The following is an 18,239-nucleotide window of genomic DNA, read 5'->3' as shown; positions in this document are numbered from 1 at the left end:
TTTCCACTGTGATTTCTTTCCATGTCTTTCTTCTTTTTCTCTTCTTTTTTACATCGTTTAAATTTGGGTAACCAATTGTAAACGACCGTATACAAAAAAATAGCAAAATCTAAAAGATCGTGTATAAAGAATATTCTTTTCCTCTTCTTTTTTTTACGTCGTTTAAATGTGAGTAACCAAATCTAAACGACCATGTACAAAAAATAGAAAAATTTTAAAAATCATGTATAAAGAATCTTGAAAAAATCATTTAGATTAGAGTAGCCAAATATAAACAATCGTGTAAAAAAAGTAAGCGATCGTGTAAAAAAAATAAATCATAATGTAGACAAATCTAAATAATCGTGTATCAAATTTTGAAAAAAAATCGTTTAGATTTAGGTTTAGATCTAAACGATCGTGTAACCAAATTTAAACGTAACCAAATTAAACGATCGTGTAACAAAATTAAACGATACAATTGAAAAAATAAATTTTAGCCAAATATAAACAACCAAATATAAATGATCATGTACCAAACAATAGCCAAATCTAAACGATCGTGTACCAAACAATAGTCAAATCTAAATGATCGTGTACCAAATATATTACGTGCGCGTTGTTGATAGCGTAGCTGACGGGGCATTTTTTATATTTTCTATGGTGGGCCTGTAGGTTTTTTTGTTTTCAAGATTGTTTTATACAGTGTAAATATTTTAGCGCTTTGTTATATTTTTTAAAAAACTCCTTTTCAATATTTAAGTTTATGTTAATTTACAAATATAGAAAAAAACCCAAAAATATTTACAGTCCATGTGACTAATAAAAGCCCATAAACTACCATTGTATTTTCATAAATTCCAGATTTTCTCTTGAATATTGAGGGACGATTCTTCACTTATTTTCTTCGTCTTCTTTGCGATTTATTCATCTCATCTTCCAGATTTTCTTTCTTCTATTTTTAAACGATATTCTTCTATTTAAATCTCTTATTTCATCTTCATCATTTTTAGAAAGATGCTTTGAAGCTATTTCATGATTTTTTTAATATTCTTCTTTATCTTCCTCATACTAAAAAATATCAAGATCGTTTAAATAACATTTTAAATAATAAACACGATCGTTGACAATAGTTGATACAATCGCTAGATTTAAAGTTTTCATAATCATTTACATGAGACTACAAGATATCTTATCATAACCAACACGATCTCTTATGATCATCAACACCATCATTTACATGATCAACACGATCGTTTACCATGGTCAACACGATCGTTAGATTTGAAGTCTTTAATGATCATTTACATTGTACTACACGATCACGTACCATAATCAATATGATCCTTTACTACAATCAACACAATTGTTTACCATGGTTAACACAATCGTGTAAAGTATTTTATTTCACTGCACGATCGTCTAGTCTTATAATTGTTGGAATTTATGTCCTAAAACTCATAGCTTGTAGTTTAAAATTATATTCTATTCAATAAAGTAGTTATTAAGAAGTTATTAGTGAAAATAGAATACTATAATCTTGAATCCAATAAACTAAGGTCCCGAGTGTCACGCTCTGCTCTAAATGTCACCCCATGCGACCAAATGAGGACGTGCCTCCTAGACATCTGTTGTGTATATCCTAGACATCCGTTGTGTATCTCTCTTTGAGACTATACTCTGAACGCCTAGTAAGTGGAACAACGCTTACTCTTGTCTCTTTAGCAAAGCTCTTCCATTGAGCATTAGAAACTGACACAACTTTCTACAGCGAAAAACTACTTTTGAACTCGACTTCGTCGTCAAGCTTTTAGTACTTAACTCAAAAATTGTAGGCAATGGGCACAAATATAAACACAGCGGCCTATACTTTACAACTTTTGAACTTTACTCTAATCGCCTAGTGCTTTTACATAGCCCTACTTAAGACTTTGACGCCTAGGCGCTAATCTCAAGGAGATAACAACAAAATAGCGAAATAAATGAACTTCTTCTCTTTATTAACTTAACACTTGCAGAGTTCATTCATTACAAATTACAACCCTTGAACTTTACTTTGCATAAAATAAAACCTAGTCTGATCTTCTCGAGCCGTCCTTCTTCTTCCTACCAAGATGCTTCTCTTCACGCCAAGGACTTAAAGGTGTAAGACTCCGACTTTTATCTTTTTTTCTATTTTATCATCTACAATCCAACTAAAGGACATCCTTAAAGGTTTCCTTTTCTTTCTTCACCATTAAACACTGCTCCTTATGGCGGGTACCTAGAGGTGTAAAGGTACAACTTAGTCCTCCGCCTCAGTCGCCCAACCACCTCTCTTTGTGGATCACATTTAAGGTTATCCCTTCCCCGACTCAGTCCCTTAGCTCTTTGGCATTTCGGGTTAAACTTGACCAACCTGCATACTCGACTTCCTTTGTAGTCGAGCCATCCACGATAAGGAGCCATCCGCTTACCAACGGGCTCCTTAGACGTATGATGAGATGTCATGGTTAACACACCATGTAAGGCTACAGAGTAACTATGCCTTTCCTTCTTACCTAGGCTACAACGCCTCAGAACATCTTTCACTTGGCTTCAACTCCTAACAATCTGTGGATGAAAAAACATAAAACATATGTCAAACGGATTTAGTTAGTGATGGGTTTGAGAAAACCTTTTTGGGGAAAGCACATATAGAATAAACAAGATTAACCACATAACACCAACAACCATAAATAATAGACTTCAAAACTCAAACTTTTGCCGCCTCAACCACAGTCACGCCAATTATTGCAAATCCATATGGTTCAAGCCATCAAGCAAACACTACCCATCACTGGGACCTAGGATTCTCCCATTACCTTTAATCACCTAGATCTGGGATTCACTTTCACCAGTTTCTCATCGCCTAAACCTGGGATTTACTCTCATCAGCATCACGTGATAGATCTGGGATTCACTTTCACCAGCATCACACGATTGAATTGGTATTATTACCAGCATCTCGTGACAATTCCATCTTTTTCAAACCTAGGATTCTCCTCTTGCCATGACCTAGGATTCACATTCAACCAATGTCATATGAGTTATCTAGGATTTCAACGAACGTCCAGCATCAAAAACACGTCACGCTCGCCCTAACCTTAGGATTCTCCCCTCGCCTAGAACTGAAGTTCACATTCAACCAATACCATGCGAGTTACCTGGGATTTCTACTAGCATCATGCGATAGATATTATTACAAGCTAACAGGGCAGACATAAGGGTTAGACTTTCGACCTATTTTCCTTACATATAATCACAGTACCAACAATATCACAAGGTACTTTCAGATAATCAACAACAGCATACAACATTTCCATAACAAGCCTATAAACAGAACACACTATTTTAGTATAAATCATTCGTAGAACATATCATTCTTTAAAAAGATCAACAAGATACCAAAAGCTTGCTTAAAATAAATATTTATTCATAAATAATCAACTCATAAATCACATTGAAAACTTGTTTATCGCTCGCAAACATTTATTTATTATAAGGATCACTTACGACAAATACTTAGCCTCAAACCTTTCCTTCTCTACTTTTGGAGTCCTCTTCTTGTTAGGCGGTTCTCTGGATCGGTCGTTCATCACTTAGGGTTCCTCCTTGACATCTTCGTTTGAGGAATTTAACACTTCCGAACAACGTTTTTCTTTTAGATTTTGGTCCTATTTATAGTGATCTCCCATGCTCAAATGGTCACTTTCACACTTTACACATGCCTCCTTATTTAATTCGTTGTGCCATGTACCCAACCCAACTCAACATGTAAGCTAACCGTTAGCGGTGATTTAACTTTTCCTCGAGGCACACATCTTATCTCATTGAGAAACCAAACTCTTTTATCGTCTGACCCTCATATCTTCTTGGAAAGTAACAGACATTTACTTTCACTCAACGAGTTGTCAAGTCATCTTGACATGACACTTCCTTGCCTCCACTTCCTTAGGCGTGGATACTTCTTCTCACATTACTAAACAACTAACTCCTAGCATTCACTGCATGCTTCTTCCTTGTCGGCTTACTTCTATCACGCCGCTTGCCTTCTTGAGATAGAACTTAGACTTAAGCATCTCTTTTGGCATCCTTTCCTCGCAGAATATCATGCTTATCCAAGACAACCCCTTTCTCCGGATTAGTGCCTCACACCGAGGCTATCTAGCGTATACTTGAACTTTATGTAGAGACATAAATGTGGATCAAGTTTGAGTATATAGCACAAATGGTCTATATTGTATGAATAAAGGTTGGACGCCTTATTCTTGGGAGACTATGGATGCAACTCGCTTTGTAGTTAGTACAAACGATGTGATCCTGAACCGTTCATGTAGAAATTTGGAAGTGGGAGCATCCTATGTAAAGAGTTTACATAAGGCTAGAACCATGAAATAGTCACTTTTAAGTTATAACACTATTAACCGTATAAAACTGACTATTTTGAGTATTAATGACCTAGGTAACTTAATCTTAATCATGAGCTAACTATGAACTTCTATTCAAATAAAATTATTCTTAGATATGCATAGTTGAGGGCAGCTCATCAGTGCTTGCCCAATAAGTCTCCCATTTCAGGGGTAAGACTAAGTGGATGGCTAGAGACATAAGGTACAAGACGAAATTCGCTCCTACCTGCTTTAGGGTTAGTAGATAGGTTGTTCCCTTAAGGACTGAATCTAGGTCTTGAACAAGGGGTCACACCCTCTCATCGGCCGGCGAGGGATTTGATTTATAGGTTGGATCTTAAACCAATTTTTCAATAGTAGATCAGTAGGCTTAACAAGCAAGAATTAATCTCGAAGGTAAAACGATATTTTGACCCAAGCGAGGTTATGAACAACCTATGAATGATTAAATTACTAATCATTAATCATGGTTATCTCATATGGACATAAATATATTTATAGTATGGGGAATGCAACTACAGGACTTCAGTGAAATCACCCGTTAGTTAACGAATGTTGATTAGTTTGGTCTAAAAGGATTTAACAAGTTGATCTCGGATCGTTAAAGCCCATGATCTATAGGTCCATTAGGTTCCTCTGCAAGCTCATATAGAATTAACTTAGAACAATATGATGGAATAATTCGAATTGTTTGAAATAGGTAAATGGAGAGAAACCGATGAATATATGTAATATAGTCATCGGTTATCAATTTTAGATAGAGCTTTATGTTTAAATGTGATTTAAATATTAAAATTATGAATACGGACTCATATTTGGAAGCTCGAAATTGATGAAAATGGTCAAAGTTGTAAAAAGTCAAAATGTTGACTTTTGACCTTGAAAAGTCAAACTTTGACCGACTTTATATTCAAATGTGATTTAAATTTCAGGAAAAAATGTGGATTCATGCTCAGGAGGTCGGAATTATTCAAGACGAATAAAATGATAAAAAGTCAAAATTTGACTTTGACTTGAATGGTTAAATGGCCATATTGCCCTTGGACTAAAGTTAGTGGGAAAATCCAACATTTTGTTGGATAATTCCACTAACACTTAGTGGGATAGGTGGCTACATGAGATGTAAATACCTAGTCCACTAAGTTCCACTAATGATTAGCGAAATATTAGGTGTTAAGATTTTATGGACAAATTACATGCAAGCTTATAAATAGTAAAAGACTATTTGGAATTGTAAATTTGGTCATTTTTTCTAATTGTAAAAAACTTTGACCATTATTTTTTGTAATTTGGAATTACAAATTTCTCTCCCTAATCTACACCCTAAATCTCCACCTTCAAATTTGATCTCTCTCAATTTCCTCCACCTTACAGGTCTCACGACCCAGTTTTAGGTTCTAAGTCCGAAGAATAACCGGTCAACACTAGTGGTGGTCTCGGCCTCAAGTTTGTGAGGAGATTACAAGAATCAGGAAGTTTCAAAGGTGAGTTTTTCTTTTAACCCTAATTTTTTATACTTCGGTTATTTTTAAAGCATGTTAATTTCTAAATTGTTCAGATTCAATTAGAGTAGAATAGATCCCATCATTCCCCTACGCATGTCTCGATTTCCTTCAGTACTATATCTTAAACGATCGTGTAGTTATGGTAAGCGGTCATATACACTGATCTCATAATCGTTTAGATTATATTATACTATCGTCGTTTATGTCTGAAGCTTTCTTGCCATCTAATCCAATCATTTAAATTTGAAGCCTTTGTTCTCATCATTTAAAATGAACTACACAATCGTGTATCATGATCTAAACGATCGTAGATCATTCATTTAAACTATAGTACACGATCGTTTAGAAAAAATTACTCGCGTGTATGTGGTCGATTAATTGTGTGTTGACTGGGGTATTTTGGGTATTACACATTATGGGCATATGGGCTTTTTCCAAATTCAAAATTGTTCTATATGGTGTAAATATTTTATGGCTTTGTTATGTTTTTGAAAAAAACCCTTAAATTTATATATTATTTTGATCTTTAAATTTTTAATTTTTAATATGTTTTGTCTTTTAGTGTTTTTTTCTGGATAAATAATTTGTTTTTTAATAATTTTTAAAAAGGATAATTTACATAAATGTAACAAAACAAAAAAATATTTATGGTCCATGTAACAAAAAAAAATTAAAGTCCATGAAGTCACTATTGTTTTTTCATAAATTCCAAATTTACTCTTTGTTGGTTTTGAATATTGCGGGACAATTCTTCATTGTTTTTCTTCTTTTTTGTGATTTATTCTTCTCCTCTTCATATTATTAATTTCTTCACTTCACTTCCTTTTCTTCTCCTTGTTCGTAATTTCTTCATTTTCTCTTTTAGAAAATTTTCCTTCTTCTTCATCTTTTATCTTTTATCTTTTTTTTTTTTACAAAGCATGTATTTATTAATAAGTTTATTGATGAGGTTTACAAGCAATGACTTATAATTAAGCTTTGAGATTATGAAATAAAGTTGTTTGTGGTTTTAGAAAGATACTTGCAAAAGCATGAATTTAATAAGAAAGGTTTTTAAGTGTCATGCCCCACCCCAAATGTCACTCTCTGCTTTGTAAGCATGAATTTAGACACCCACCATGTTCCTCACTACAAGATGACACAATGAACGCCTAGTAAGTAGAACAACTCACTTTAACTTGTCAAATCGTGTTCGCCTCGAACCTTAGAGACTTACTCGTTGCAGCAGAAAACATGTAACCTTTAAACATTACTTCATCTCCTAATACTCTTGGTGTAAACACAATTCATTTACTAAGCAATAAAATACAATTAATGAGCAGCAAAATAAACATAGCTTCTTTTATTAACACTTTAACGAAGTTTACACTTAATAGTTACATTCCTTGTCTTGCAAAGCATAAAGATAAAACCTAAGTTCTAATCCACATGCCTTCCTTCAACCACTAAAATGCCTACTCCTTACAACAAGGTATTTAGAGGTGTAAGGACCCCATTTTCATCCTTCTTCTCGGTCACCCAACAACCATTTCATGAACAACTTTTAGGGCTTCCTTCCCTGACACATTCTTTCACACTCATCGTCTTTGGCCTTACCAACCTTGAAGCTTTAGGTGACCTTTCTTCGATCTGAGTTGTGGCCCCTGCCGTTAAGGAGTGAAATTCTTACCCACCAACTCCTTGAACGCAAGATAGGATGACACGACTTGCTCACCGTACAAGTTTACATAACAACTCAACTTTTTCTCCTTTACTTGGCTTTTACGCCTGACATCCATTTCTTACTTGGCTTCAACGCTTAACAACTGGGAGGGAAAACTGAAAAGGTCAGTCAAAGACATAGTGAGTGATGAGTTTAGGAAATATCTTTTTGGGGAATACAACATACTCATACTATTAACAACATTGAACATAACCCAAAATCATACACACGAGTTTTCATTCCATCAATTACAACCACAACAACACCAAATAATTCCACGTATTTCAATTATCAGGGCATTCACTACCTTGCCACCAGGACCTGAGATTCTCCCATTTACATCTAATCGCCTAGACCTGGGATTCGTTTTCACCAACAACTCATCACCTAAACTTAGGATTCACTTTCACCAACATCTTGTGGTAGACTTGGGATTCATTTTCACTAGCGTCTCACAATTGCATCAGGATTTCTACTAGCATTTCATAGCATTCAATCTTTTCTCAGACCTGGAATTCACTTTCACCAAAATCTCATTGCCTAGACCTGGAATTCACTTCACCAGCATCACGCGATAAACCTGGGATTCACTTTCACCATGATCTCTTATTTCGTTCCTCGACTAGATCTGAGATTCACATTCACCAGCATCTAACATCAAGAACACAACTAATTCTAGCTCAAACCTGGCATTCACTTCCACCAGCATTTACCTACTAAACCTGGGATTCATTTCCACCAGCGTCTCACATTAAATTTGGGATTTCTACCAGCATTTTACGATTTATCAATCACCATTACTCGTTACAGAAACACCAACATCAAATGAGAGACATTAGCTTAACAGATCACACATAATACCAATATCACACAGCAAGCACCAACAAAAAGATTTCATAAGAAAGCTTTTAATACAAACATTCACAAAATACTTGCTTTCGTTTGTAAAAATCGTAATTACAGCATTTATGTGATAAATATCATGTATTCATTTAGAAAGATCATTCATTCAAGAAACCATTCACGAACAAACATTCATTTTTAAGGATCACTTGCAATAACACTTAGCATCAACTCTTCCTCCCTTTGGCTTTCGACTTCCTCTTCCTGTCCAGTGGTTTCCCTCAACCGACTTCTCAACACTCCAAAATCTTCTCAACAACTTAGTAAAACGTTTAACATTTTTTTTTTTTATGCTCTTTCTTCTGGGGTCACTTCCATTCTTTATATGTATCACCTTACCGTTCTACAACGTAAATGCAACAAACTCGAACTTTCCACGTAAGCTAAACGTCAGTTATGATTAGACAATTTCCTTGAGACGCCAACCTTATCTTCTTGGAAAGCTAAACTTCTTTAAATCACTTAACTTTCTTTTTAAGAAGCAACAAACATTTACTTTCTTCAAAGGGTCGTCTAGTCACTTCAACTGAACACCTACCTCATCGCCATACTCTTAGGCATAGTTCTGTAAAATGTAAGTGTTCATATTAAAAGGAATCACTACAAGAAATAACATATACAATAACTATCGAAAAAGGCTATAATATACTTTTTATATCCTTTTTTGAAAATCCTAACAACCCATATTATTAAAAGTCTGGGGCTTTTTATATCGTTTTTCCAAAGCTATAATGAGTTCGATTGTATAGTATGAAGATATAGCTTATATACATTGCTATAAAAACACTTGATAGCGTTTATTCATTGGAACTGTAATAAGTTTATATAGCTTAAATTGACATATAATAGTCTTTTTTTCAACGGTATAATATAGTATTTATAGCTACAATATAGTGTTTATAGCTATAATACTAAGCTACAATATAGTATTTATAGCTATAGTATTAAGCTACAATATAGTATTTACAGCTGTAATAAAGCTGTAATAATGCTATTTAATCGTTTTCAATTATTATAATAATTATAATAACCTTTTAATACCATTTCGTTTCTGGCTATATAAATCTTTCTATAGCTTTAACTTATGACCATGAAAGAACTAACTTTTTTCTCAAGATAATTTTTAAATTAATTAACTTTTGATAAATTTTAGTTCAAGGACTCAACTTTAGTTAAATCTACTCATAAATACTTTATACTTTATAGCACAATGAATACTAATAAATTTCATTCATAATGTATTAAAATTACAAAATAAAGTAGTTAATAATTTACTTAATGAATGTTGCGGTCTCAATGTACCAATCACACAAATTAACCCTTAAGATACACAAATTAGTAAATGTACCAACCACACAAATTAAACCCTCAAAACACAAACAAAATTCATCATAAGTGTACAAGATTATATGAGCTAACTGTCATCGTTGGTTCTTTAGTCCTCTGGTTAAGACGACTACATGTCATTCACCTACATAAATTTATAAAACATATATTAATTTATGGTTATCTAAACACCAATTATAGTGGATATTAATTAAATAAGTATAGAAAATCTTTAACAAATGTAAACAAAAAAGATTAGAATTAGACAACATACCAATGATCACTTTATCAAATGGACATGCAACTATACTTCCCAAAGCTTCTTCAATACATGTCATTTCTGGTGTTGGCCTCCTCTACGTAACTACTATTATTCCAAAACAATATATTCTGTTTATCAAACTACAAAGACAATCGAAGTTCTATTAAAACCATAAGGATTAAATCCTAAATTTTTTGCATACCATGACATCATGGGCAACTCAGTTCTAGTTTGTGTCGATCCAAACAATGACACTCATAACCTCATTCATCAAATCATATAAGACAATCCAAAGAAACATACGCACCAAAGTCTTCAAATAAAATTACAAATCATATTCAACCAATCATATAAGATACAAAAACAGCTTCTAAATCTTCCAAATCATATTTAACCGTAATCATATCCAGATCCATATTCTGAACCCAAGTCAGCTCCACTCTAATCTTCATTGAAGTAGCGAAAAATATGAGATATATATACACACATATATACTTTAATTTTTTAGTTAAAGATTCAAAAATTTTGTGGGACTTTTTGGGTTTTATCCAATCATCATAAAAGACTGAAAAAGACATCTCCAAATACGAATAATCAATCCTCAACAAATCTTTTGAGTCAAAGGTGTATGAAGGTCTAGAAGAGTAAAATAGGGTTCGTGCAGCTTGAAGAAGAAAGACTGGGCCTACTGTGATGGATCATTTTTGGGCCTGCAATCATCAAGTGTTACAACTTTTCTAAGATCAAAATACACAGTTTCAGTAAAGGTTCCTTCCCTCTTGTAGGTTTTTTCTTAGCCATACAACAGGACATTCTCTTTTGAGTTGATCCATGAATTTTCAGTTTAGGGACATGAATTCCTGAACCATCCACATGCCAATAATGTACGTCCGATGGATGGAAATAAAGTATTGTTCTTTCAAATATCAGTTATCCTAGCTCAACTTCAATCTTAAGTCTTGTCAACTGTATCTTAGTTGAAAAGAATTTGTAACCTCTATAATAAAAAAAGAATTAAAAGAAAAAGAAAGAAAGAAAGAAATCATAAATTTTGCTTATTACAGAGGGAAGTTGTAAATGCATTTTAGATTGTTGTTTAACTTGTTTCGAGAAGCAATGGAACTCAAAGCACAGGAAGCAAATTTTAACCTAAATAAACTTATTTAGTGAAAATTGTTCTTTCAGTCTCAACTTTTTCCATGTCTAGTAATGGAGGATTGGAATAATGTGTAGCATAGCGGCATAAAAGCACAAGTTACCTAGGAACGTAGCGTACACTTGGTTCATCAGCTTATTCAGTAATAATCAGACAGTGATAAGTCTATTTGCTATTCTAACCTCATACGCGTAAACAATTTGCTTGGAGTTTAGAAAGACTAAAAAAGAGCACCAAATACAGGCCCTTTTTTAGACAAACTAAGAACTTAATGCAAAAGTCACCTCGTTCTTCTGATAACTGCCAATGAGAAGGACTTCACCATTCATATTTATACTCGTAAACACAACCTGGGATGGTAATCATGATTTAATCATCAGATTAGAGTTATTCAATGCAGGAAATAATATACAGAATGATGTCTGGCATTTAATAAAAAGTTTGACAGTAAGATCGTATTTATGTTTACCAAAGGAGCTAGGATTATATTTTAAAACGTAAAACACAGTTCGACAGCTACGTACTCTAAGCTAGGAAAAGTTTTAACAGCCTTAAGTAATTAGGACTAGAGCTATAGAAATTGGAATTTTTAAAAGGATAAGCGCCTACAATTGAAATTTTATCTCAACAGTGTCTGGAAAACATGGAAAACGGAAGATGTTTAAAATACTTCCAAACTAAATCCGTAACTCATCAGTAATTAAATCTTATTAACTATTATTGTATGCAGGCCTCCAGCTATTTTGTTGCACGATCCAATTCATACAGCCAAACTATGGTTGTGATGCATCAATTATCTAATAGAGACAGGCAATTTAATGTGTTGATTGCCATCTACCTTTCACACTAAATAAGTTATGAACGTGAAATTCACTTGTAAGATATCACTCCTACAATGGTTCATTGACCACCAATGTCTCCAATTCACGATGGTTGACTACTAAAAAGCACCCTTAGAAAAAGAAATACCTATGCCCATCGATTTCTCAGCAGGCCAATTGCCACATTCAAAATTCTTACCTTTGAAGGTCCTGCAGCATGAAGAATGTTACAAGCTTCCCTACCATCTCCTTCAGATTGGATCCTGCAAAAAGAAAGGATTCTTAAAAACCTCTCTACAAGGAAGAAAAGGATGTTGAAGTACTAACTACTTGCAAGTCGGACAATTGAGGTTCACTTAAACTACAAATTCAAGAGTTTCAAAGAAAAACCGCTAATTGTTACATAGAATTACATAGAGAAATCTAAAATAATAAGATCGGTAGGTGGGAGAAAAACAACTCAGAAGAATTCAAGAAATGGTGTATCAAATTTTGCTCAATCAAAAAGACAAGGAACCCCAGTCTTCACTTCCAACCATACCAGTTTGCACTTAATTTCAAGATTTAAGTATCGACATCATACAGTAAAACACTTGTAAGGTTAATTGTTAGAGATAATTTCAAAAATATATCAATCTACAATACACCACATTCAGAGTTTCAAAGGTTTTCACAGCTAACTAAGCCATATAAAAAGGTATCTTTGCTTGCACTTCAACAACACATGCACGCATTCAAACAAACAAAAGTAAACATGTATCATAAGCTTTCCATATATCTATATAGGCCAGTAAAAATAACATTAGCACATCATCTCCATCCTATTCAAATTACCTTAACCCTGTCAATTGTTCAGCTTCAAATTGATTAGGAGTCAACACTGAAGCCACCGGGATTACCTAACCATGAATTGAACTTATCAAAAACTTTTATGGACAAGAACAGGAAAAAGAAAATATAAAGGGCAGATGCTTAAACAATTGTTAGCTTCCAACACACGAGGATACAGAATTACATTTTTAATGGTTCACATACAAAAGTACTCAAACATTGAAAAGTTCAATAGACAATGCTAATTAAGGAAAAATCCAAGTTAAGTCAAGTCAAGATTAAGTGAATGAGCTATGAAGCACCACCAGGGGCCATTGTGAGCTGGATTTCTCACCTTCTCTCAGTATACAGATACTAGTTCTAATAATGATCGTAAGTTTTAATAATGCAGAAGAAGAAGAAGAAGCAACAATGAAGGGGGGAGAGGGAAGTGAAAAATGATCATAAGTGAAGACAAACAAATTATGTAGGAGATTTGGAAGAGATGGGATGAATTACCAAATCTATTCTTTAGTACTAAAAAGAGTGATGAGGAGTAATCATATTATTGAAGATTTCTCAATCCATTAATACCTTTCAATCATCAGCTGAAAGATGAGAAGAACTTAGAGAGATTTGAGAAAGAAAAAAAAAACTTAGGAAACATTTCCAGCTTCATTGTCTAACCTCGAATCATTTAGTCAAGTTTCTAACCTAGAAAGGAAGAAGAAGACTAACTTCGAATCATTAGGCTATCACGCGCCAATGAAGAGATGAGATGAGATGAAGAAATCGATGTTGTCATCATTAACCTGGAAGCGACGTCGTCGTCAGTTGAACGCCGATGAAAAAGACTAACCTGAAAGCAAGCGCCAGAGAGGAAAGACTAACCTCAAATCATTAACCTGGAAGAGGCGTCGTCGCCAATTGAACGGAACTCATGAGAGGCCAACCGATGAAGAGATGAGATGAGATGAAGAAATCGATTTAATAATGTGAGAGTTGAAGAAGTCGATTGAACTATGAGAGCAGCTATCGCACGCAGATAAAACAAAATTGATGTGACGAAAAGAAAAATGTTTTAGGCTAAACGCGCGTGGGGGATTTTATTCATTAATTACTTTTTTTTTTCAATACCTTAATTTAAAACGAGCTATCTTGGAGGGCTATTAAAAGTCCAATATGTTGTGAATATTTTGAAAAGCTTTCTTTCTATGTCTTATGTTGTACGCATACATAACTATATCGTATTATTGTTGATGTTGGTGTTATTTATTTGAAAAGAAAAGATTTCTAAACAAATGTTTTCTTTGATGATTGCGATGCTTGTATGGGAGTAAACCATTAGCGTTATTCTTATCGGTGAGCTAACTATTATGTGATGTGCACATAATGAGTAAAGGCATAGAGAGAATGGCCTAAGCAACAAGAAATGAACCAAAGAGATTCCCCAAAGGATGCTGGCGAGAGGAAAGGAATCTCGGATCTTTGTGTGGGAATGGTTCATTTTTCGATAGAAAAGAATAAATAAAAGTTAATGTGTGATTTATGTTTTCATGAGAGGGGTTGAGACTGTATTTATGAAAGGAAAATGAACTTATATATTTGCATTCTATTCCCCAAAAAGTTTTCAAAGTATCACTCACTAAGTCATTGACTTACAATTTAAGTTTCCCCTTCCCCAGAATTTAGGCATTGAGGCCTAAGATCGGGTTAAAAGGTAAGCAATCAGAGCTAAATGATTGGTCAAGGAGCTAAGCGATTGGACAAAAGAGTTAAGCGATCGTTTTAAGGTTGAAGGTTGTAAAGGTGTTTGTGATATCCTTGTTGAGATTCTGTATTAAGAATGTTTGTATTATTATGATTGTAGAAGGCATGAGTTTAAGATGATAAAGGTTAAGATGTGTTGTGTTGTCTTTTCACTACATAATGTTGTGGTGTTCATCATTTAGTAGTGTTAAAGGACCTAAGCTAGCTTCTGTCATTTCGCATTAGGAGAGTCAGGATTGCTCAAGTCGCATTTCGTTCTGCACGACAAGTTTATGGATGTGTGTGGGGCGGGGTGTGGCAAAGGAAGCTAAGTATAAGTACTACGCATTCTAAGGTGAGGGTAGTTAAAGTGACTAAGAATGAGAATGATGCGTTCTGAAAAAGGAGCATGTGTTCCAGCAAGACAACGCAAGGAAGGGTGGTACGTAAAGTAACGCTAGGCATTATGCTAAGTCAAAATAACGCGAGAATGGTTGTTTAGTAGTCGTTTTAAGCTAGGCAAGGAAAGGTCAAGCGAGGAAAGGGTGATTCATATTAGTTAGCTAATTACGTGTTAGGTTAGAGTTAAGCATGTTTAGAGAAGATAACCTACACGTCTAAAGTACTAAATAGGAGCCGACGAGCTAAGATAAGTTTAAGGATGACTAATCCAGTTTAGGATTAGTATTAATAGGCCTTAAGAGTTCAAAGGAAGGAATAAAGAAATTCTAAGTGTTGAAGCTACGCCAAAAGAGCACCAGGCAAGGAAAAGAATAAGGGGTGTTAAGAAAGAGACTAAGATGAAAACATATAGTTTTTGTGAGTGACTCTTTCAAAGAGAAATAATAGAGATTTCTGAATCTTGGTTTTTCAAGTCATGTTATGTTCAGTTTAATGCATGTACAAAATTGTTTATGGTTAAGGGAAAAGCATGACTCTTTGAAAGAATGTTTCCAAGTTAAAGTATTTCGATTTATGATACTTGTATATGTCACACCCCGCCCTGCACACGTCCTTAACTTTGATGTGCGAGACGAAACATGACTTGAGTAATCTTGACACCTCTAAATGAAATGTCGAAACGCTCGCTTAGGTCCTTTAACAATATTAAACAGTAAGAACAAAACCATAACCAACATAAACAAATGCTACTGAAACAACACAAAACTTCACTTTTAATCACTTAAGCTCATGAGTTCAACAAGTACTAGTAAACATAAACATGCATAATAATACATGACACATAAGACATGACCATTAGAAAATAAAGCTTTAGAAATCTGTAATCATTTAGAAAATCACTCACAATTTGTTTTTCCTTTCTCTTACAGAGCCTTGCCCAAACCTTTCTTCACCAAAGAGCTTCTCGACAACACTCTTAAGCAATTTCTCTTTCTTTTGTGGGAGTTTAATCTCAAAATAAACTCTTTCCTTTTACTTTAATCTCTTATTTAAACTAATCCCAAAATAGATTAGTCACTCCTTAAACTCTTAGAATTTTGTCATCTCCTGCTTAAATAAATTATAAGTCTTTGCATGTCACGACACCTGGAATCCAACTCCATTGATTTGATAATTATAACCCCTAGAACCTCTTTAAACCCCTACACGATTGTTCACCCTTCCACACGATCGCTTATCTCTCTTAAACGATCGTTTTCTTCTTATACGATCATCTAGCTTTCTTATACAATTGTCTAGCTTTCTTACACGATCATTTTACTTCCTACATGATCATTTACTTTACTTGCTTATACGATCGTTTAACAAAAATATTCTTTTCAAAACCTTCCATTCAGGAATAACGGGTCGCACGGTATGCAAGTAAACCATTAGCTTTACTCCTATCTTTGTTAATTAGTTAGTTATCTGATTAACTAACTAATTATTTTGATAGATAGTCATTTGATTTTTATTTGATTACAATATCACTACAAGAAATTGCATTTTTAGTAGTGCACAAAAAACGTCACTAATAGGAAAAAACACGTCGCTAAATAATACATGCACAACAATCATGAACATAACATCTAACCGATCTCAAAATATGGATGCAAGGCACGAAGTAGGCACCTTTATCACCAAAAAAAAGAGCACCATGTACCTATTTTAGTAGTCTTAGAACTTGCATCACCAACTATATTTACTATGTCTTGTTTCAAGCAGATCTTCATCAGACACCAAGGTCGAGCAACCAACCCAGTTCTGTAACTCTGGGAAAACAATCATGTTAAGTCATATATATAATTAAATTTATAAGAAGTCAAAATTAACATAGTTTCAGACCAGGATAAGACTACATCCAAAACTAAGCAGCCTACTTGCTGGAACTTGAAACTCTTAAACTAATAAACTAATAAAGAATATTGTTTAGACTAAAAAAGATCCACATTGATGCAAAGCTATAGGTGCACTTCCAAATAAGATCTTCTCTAAACATCAAAATGTTTTGCTCAATGAAAGATAATGCTACTTGTGTACCTGAATCAAAATGTTATAAGAGCACCCATGTATATGCATTCTTATACATGTTTTTAGCACTGAATTCACATTTGTCGAAAAATATCCCCATGCCAAATAGACTCCTTCCACAATAATAAAAAGAACACGTTGATCTACCCAAGAATATTTTGTTGGTAAGAAAGGCTTAATTATAACTTCATCACCGGGTTTATCACTATGAATTTTCAAATCAGAAGATATTAAAATTATAAAACTATTTAATATTTAAAGACAATGGAATTGAATAAGAAAATGAAGAAATGTACCAGAAAATACAGCAGCAGTAAATGCCTCAGTTTGACAACAACAAATAGCAAAATCAGTAAGAGGCTTAACATTTAATCCATGAGTTTTCTTAACTACCTTGCCCAGTTCATCACATAACCCTGGACATGCCTTGTGTTTCAAAACTAGGTTTAGTACATTAATTAAGAAGACAAATTGTAGTAACAAACATACTAATCTGTAGATATTGAAATTAGAAATTGGATAAACATGAAGGAAGGTGATGAGTGAGTAAAGAAGTTACGGATAATGAAGGTAACTTCACCTGTACTAGTTGAAATCGGAGTTAACGGCAGAAACAGCGGCGTTTTTTAGGGTGAGGGAAGCTGGAAAATCTGGAAGTCCAAGCCGCACACCAAACGCTGGCGGAGGTGGACGACGAAGCGGCGGAGGGTGGAACGAATCAACTGAGGCCTTGGTGAGAGGTGGAAACGTTTAGCTTCGATGCCGTCGTGGGTCGTCGTCAACGTTCTAAACGCATATAGCTTCTGGTTAGCTTAAATTTCGCCGTCGGAAAAGCATATGGCCGAAACGCATCATGGCCGGACGAAAAGTTCCCTTCAGTGGCAGGGCGAAACGTTGTGGGTCGCATCGAATGGTCCTTTTGTGTAGCCGGGCGGTGGAGATGGAGAAGAGTGAAGGTGGGGTTTTTTGGGGTTTCTTTCGTGGAGATGGTAGAGAACAAAGGGGAAATAAAAATAAATATATTTTTTAATAATTTTTTAATGAAAAGTTGGAGGGAAATGAAGGGAAAAGGGGAAGTTTGGTAAAGGTTAGTTGCTAGAACTATTTAATTTTTAGTAACATTC

General features: G+C 34.3%; 1 long non-coding RNA gene across 4 annotated transcripts; it reads right to left on the bottom strand.

Moving 5' to 3' along the window:
- Positions 1-9,724: 9,724 nt before the first annotated feature.
- On the bottom strand, positions 9,725-18,138 carry LOC103486089 (uncharacterized). 4 transcript variants are annotated; one of them, XR_007822978.1, is made up of 7 exons: positions 17,696-18,136; positions 16,748-16,856; positions 12,919-12,983; positions 12,284-12,347; positions 11,548-11,613; positions 10,120-10,553; positions 9,725-9,990 (listed from the first exon to the last, which is right to left on the bottom strand). It is a non-coding gene; the product is annotated as an uncharacterized LOC103486089 (long non-coding RNA). The 4 variants fall into 4 exon arrangements; XR_001762274.2 differs by lacking the exon at positions 17,696-18,136 and adding exons at positions 17,125-17,228; positions 17,412-17,689 and having other exon boundaries at positions 10,120-11,613; XR_537005.3 differs by having other exon boundaries at positions 10,120-11,613; positions 17,696-18,138.
- Between the last annotated feature and the right edge of the window lie 101 nt (positions 18,139-18,239).

Source organism: Cucumis melo, chromosome 8, assembly GCF_025177605.1.
Source record: "Cucumis melo cultivar AY chromosome 8, USDA_Cmelo_AY_1.0, whole genome shotgun sequence".
NCBI lineage: Eukaryota > Viridiplantae > Streptophyta > Magnoliopsida > Cucurbitales > Cucurbitaceae > Cucumis > Cucumis melo.
This window is presented reverse-complemented; position numbering and strand designations above follow the sequence as displayed.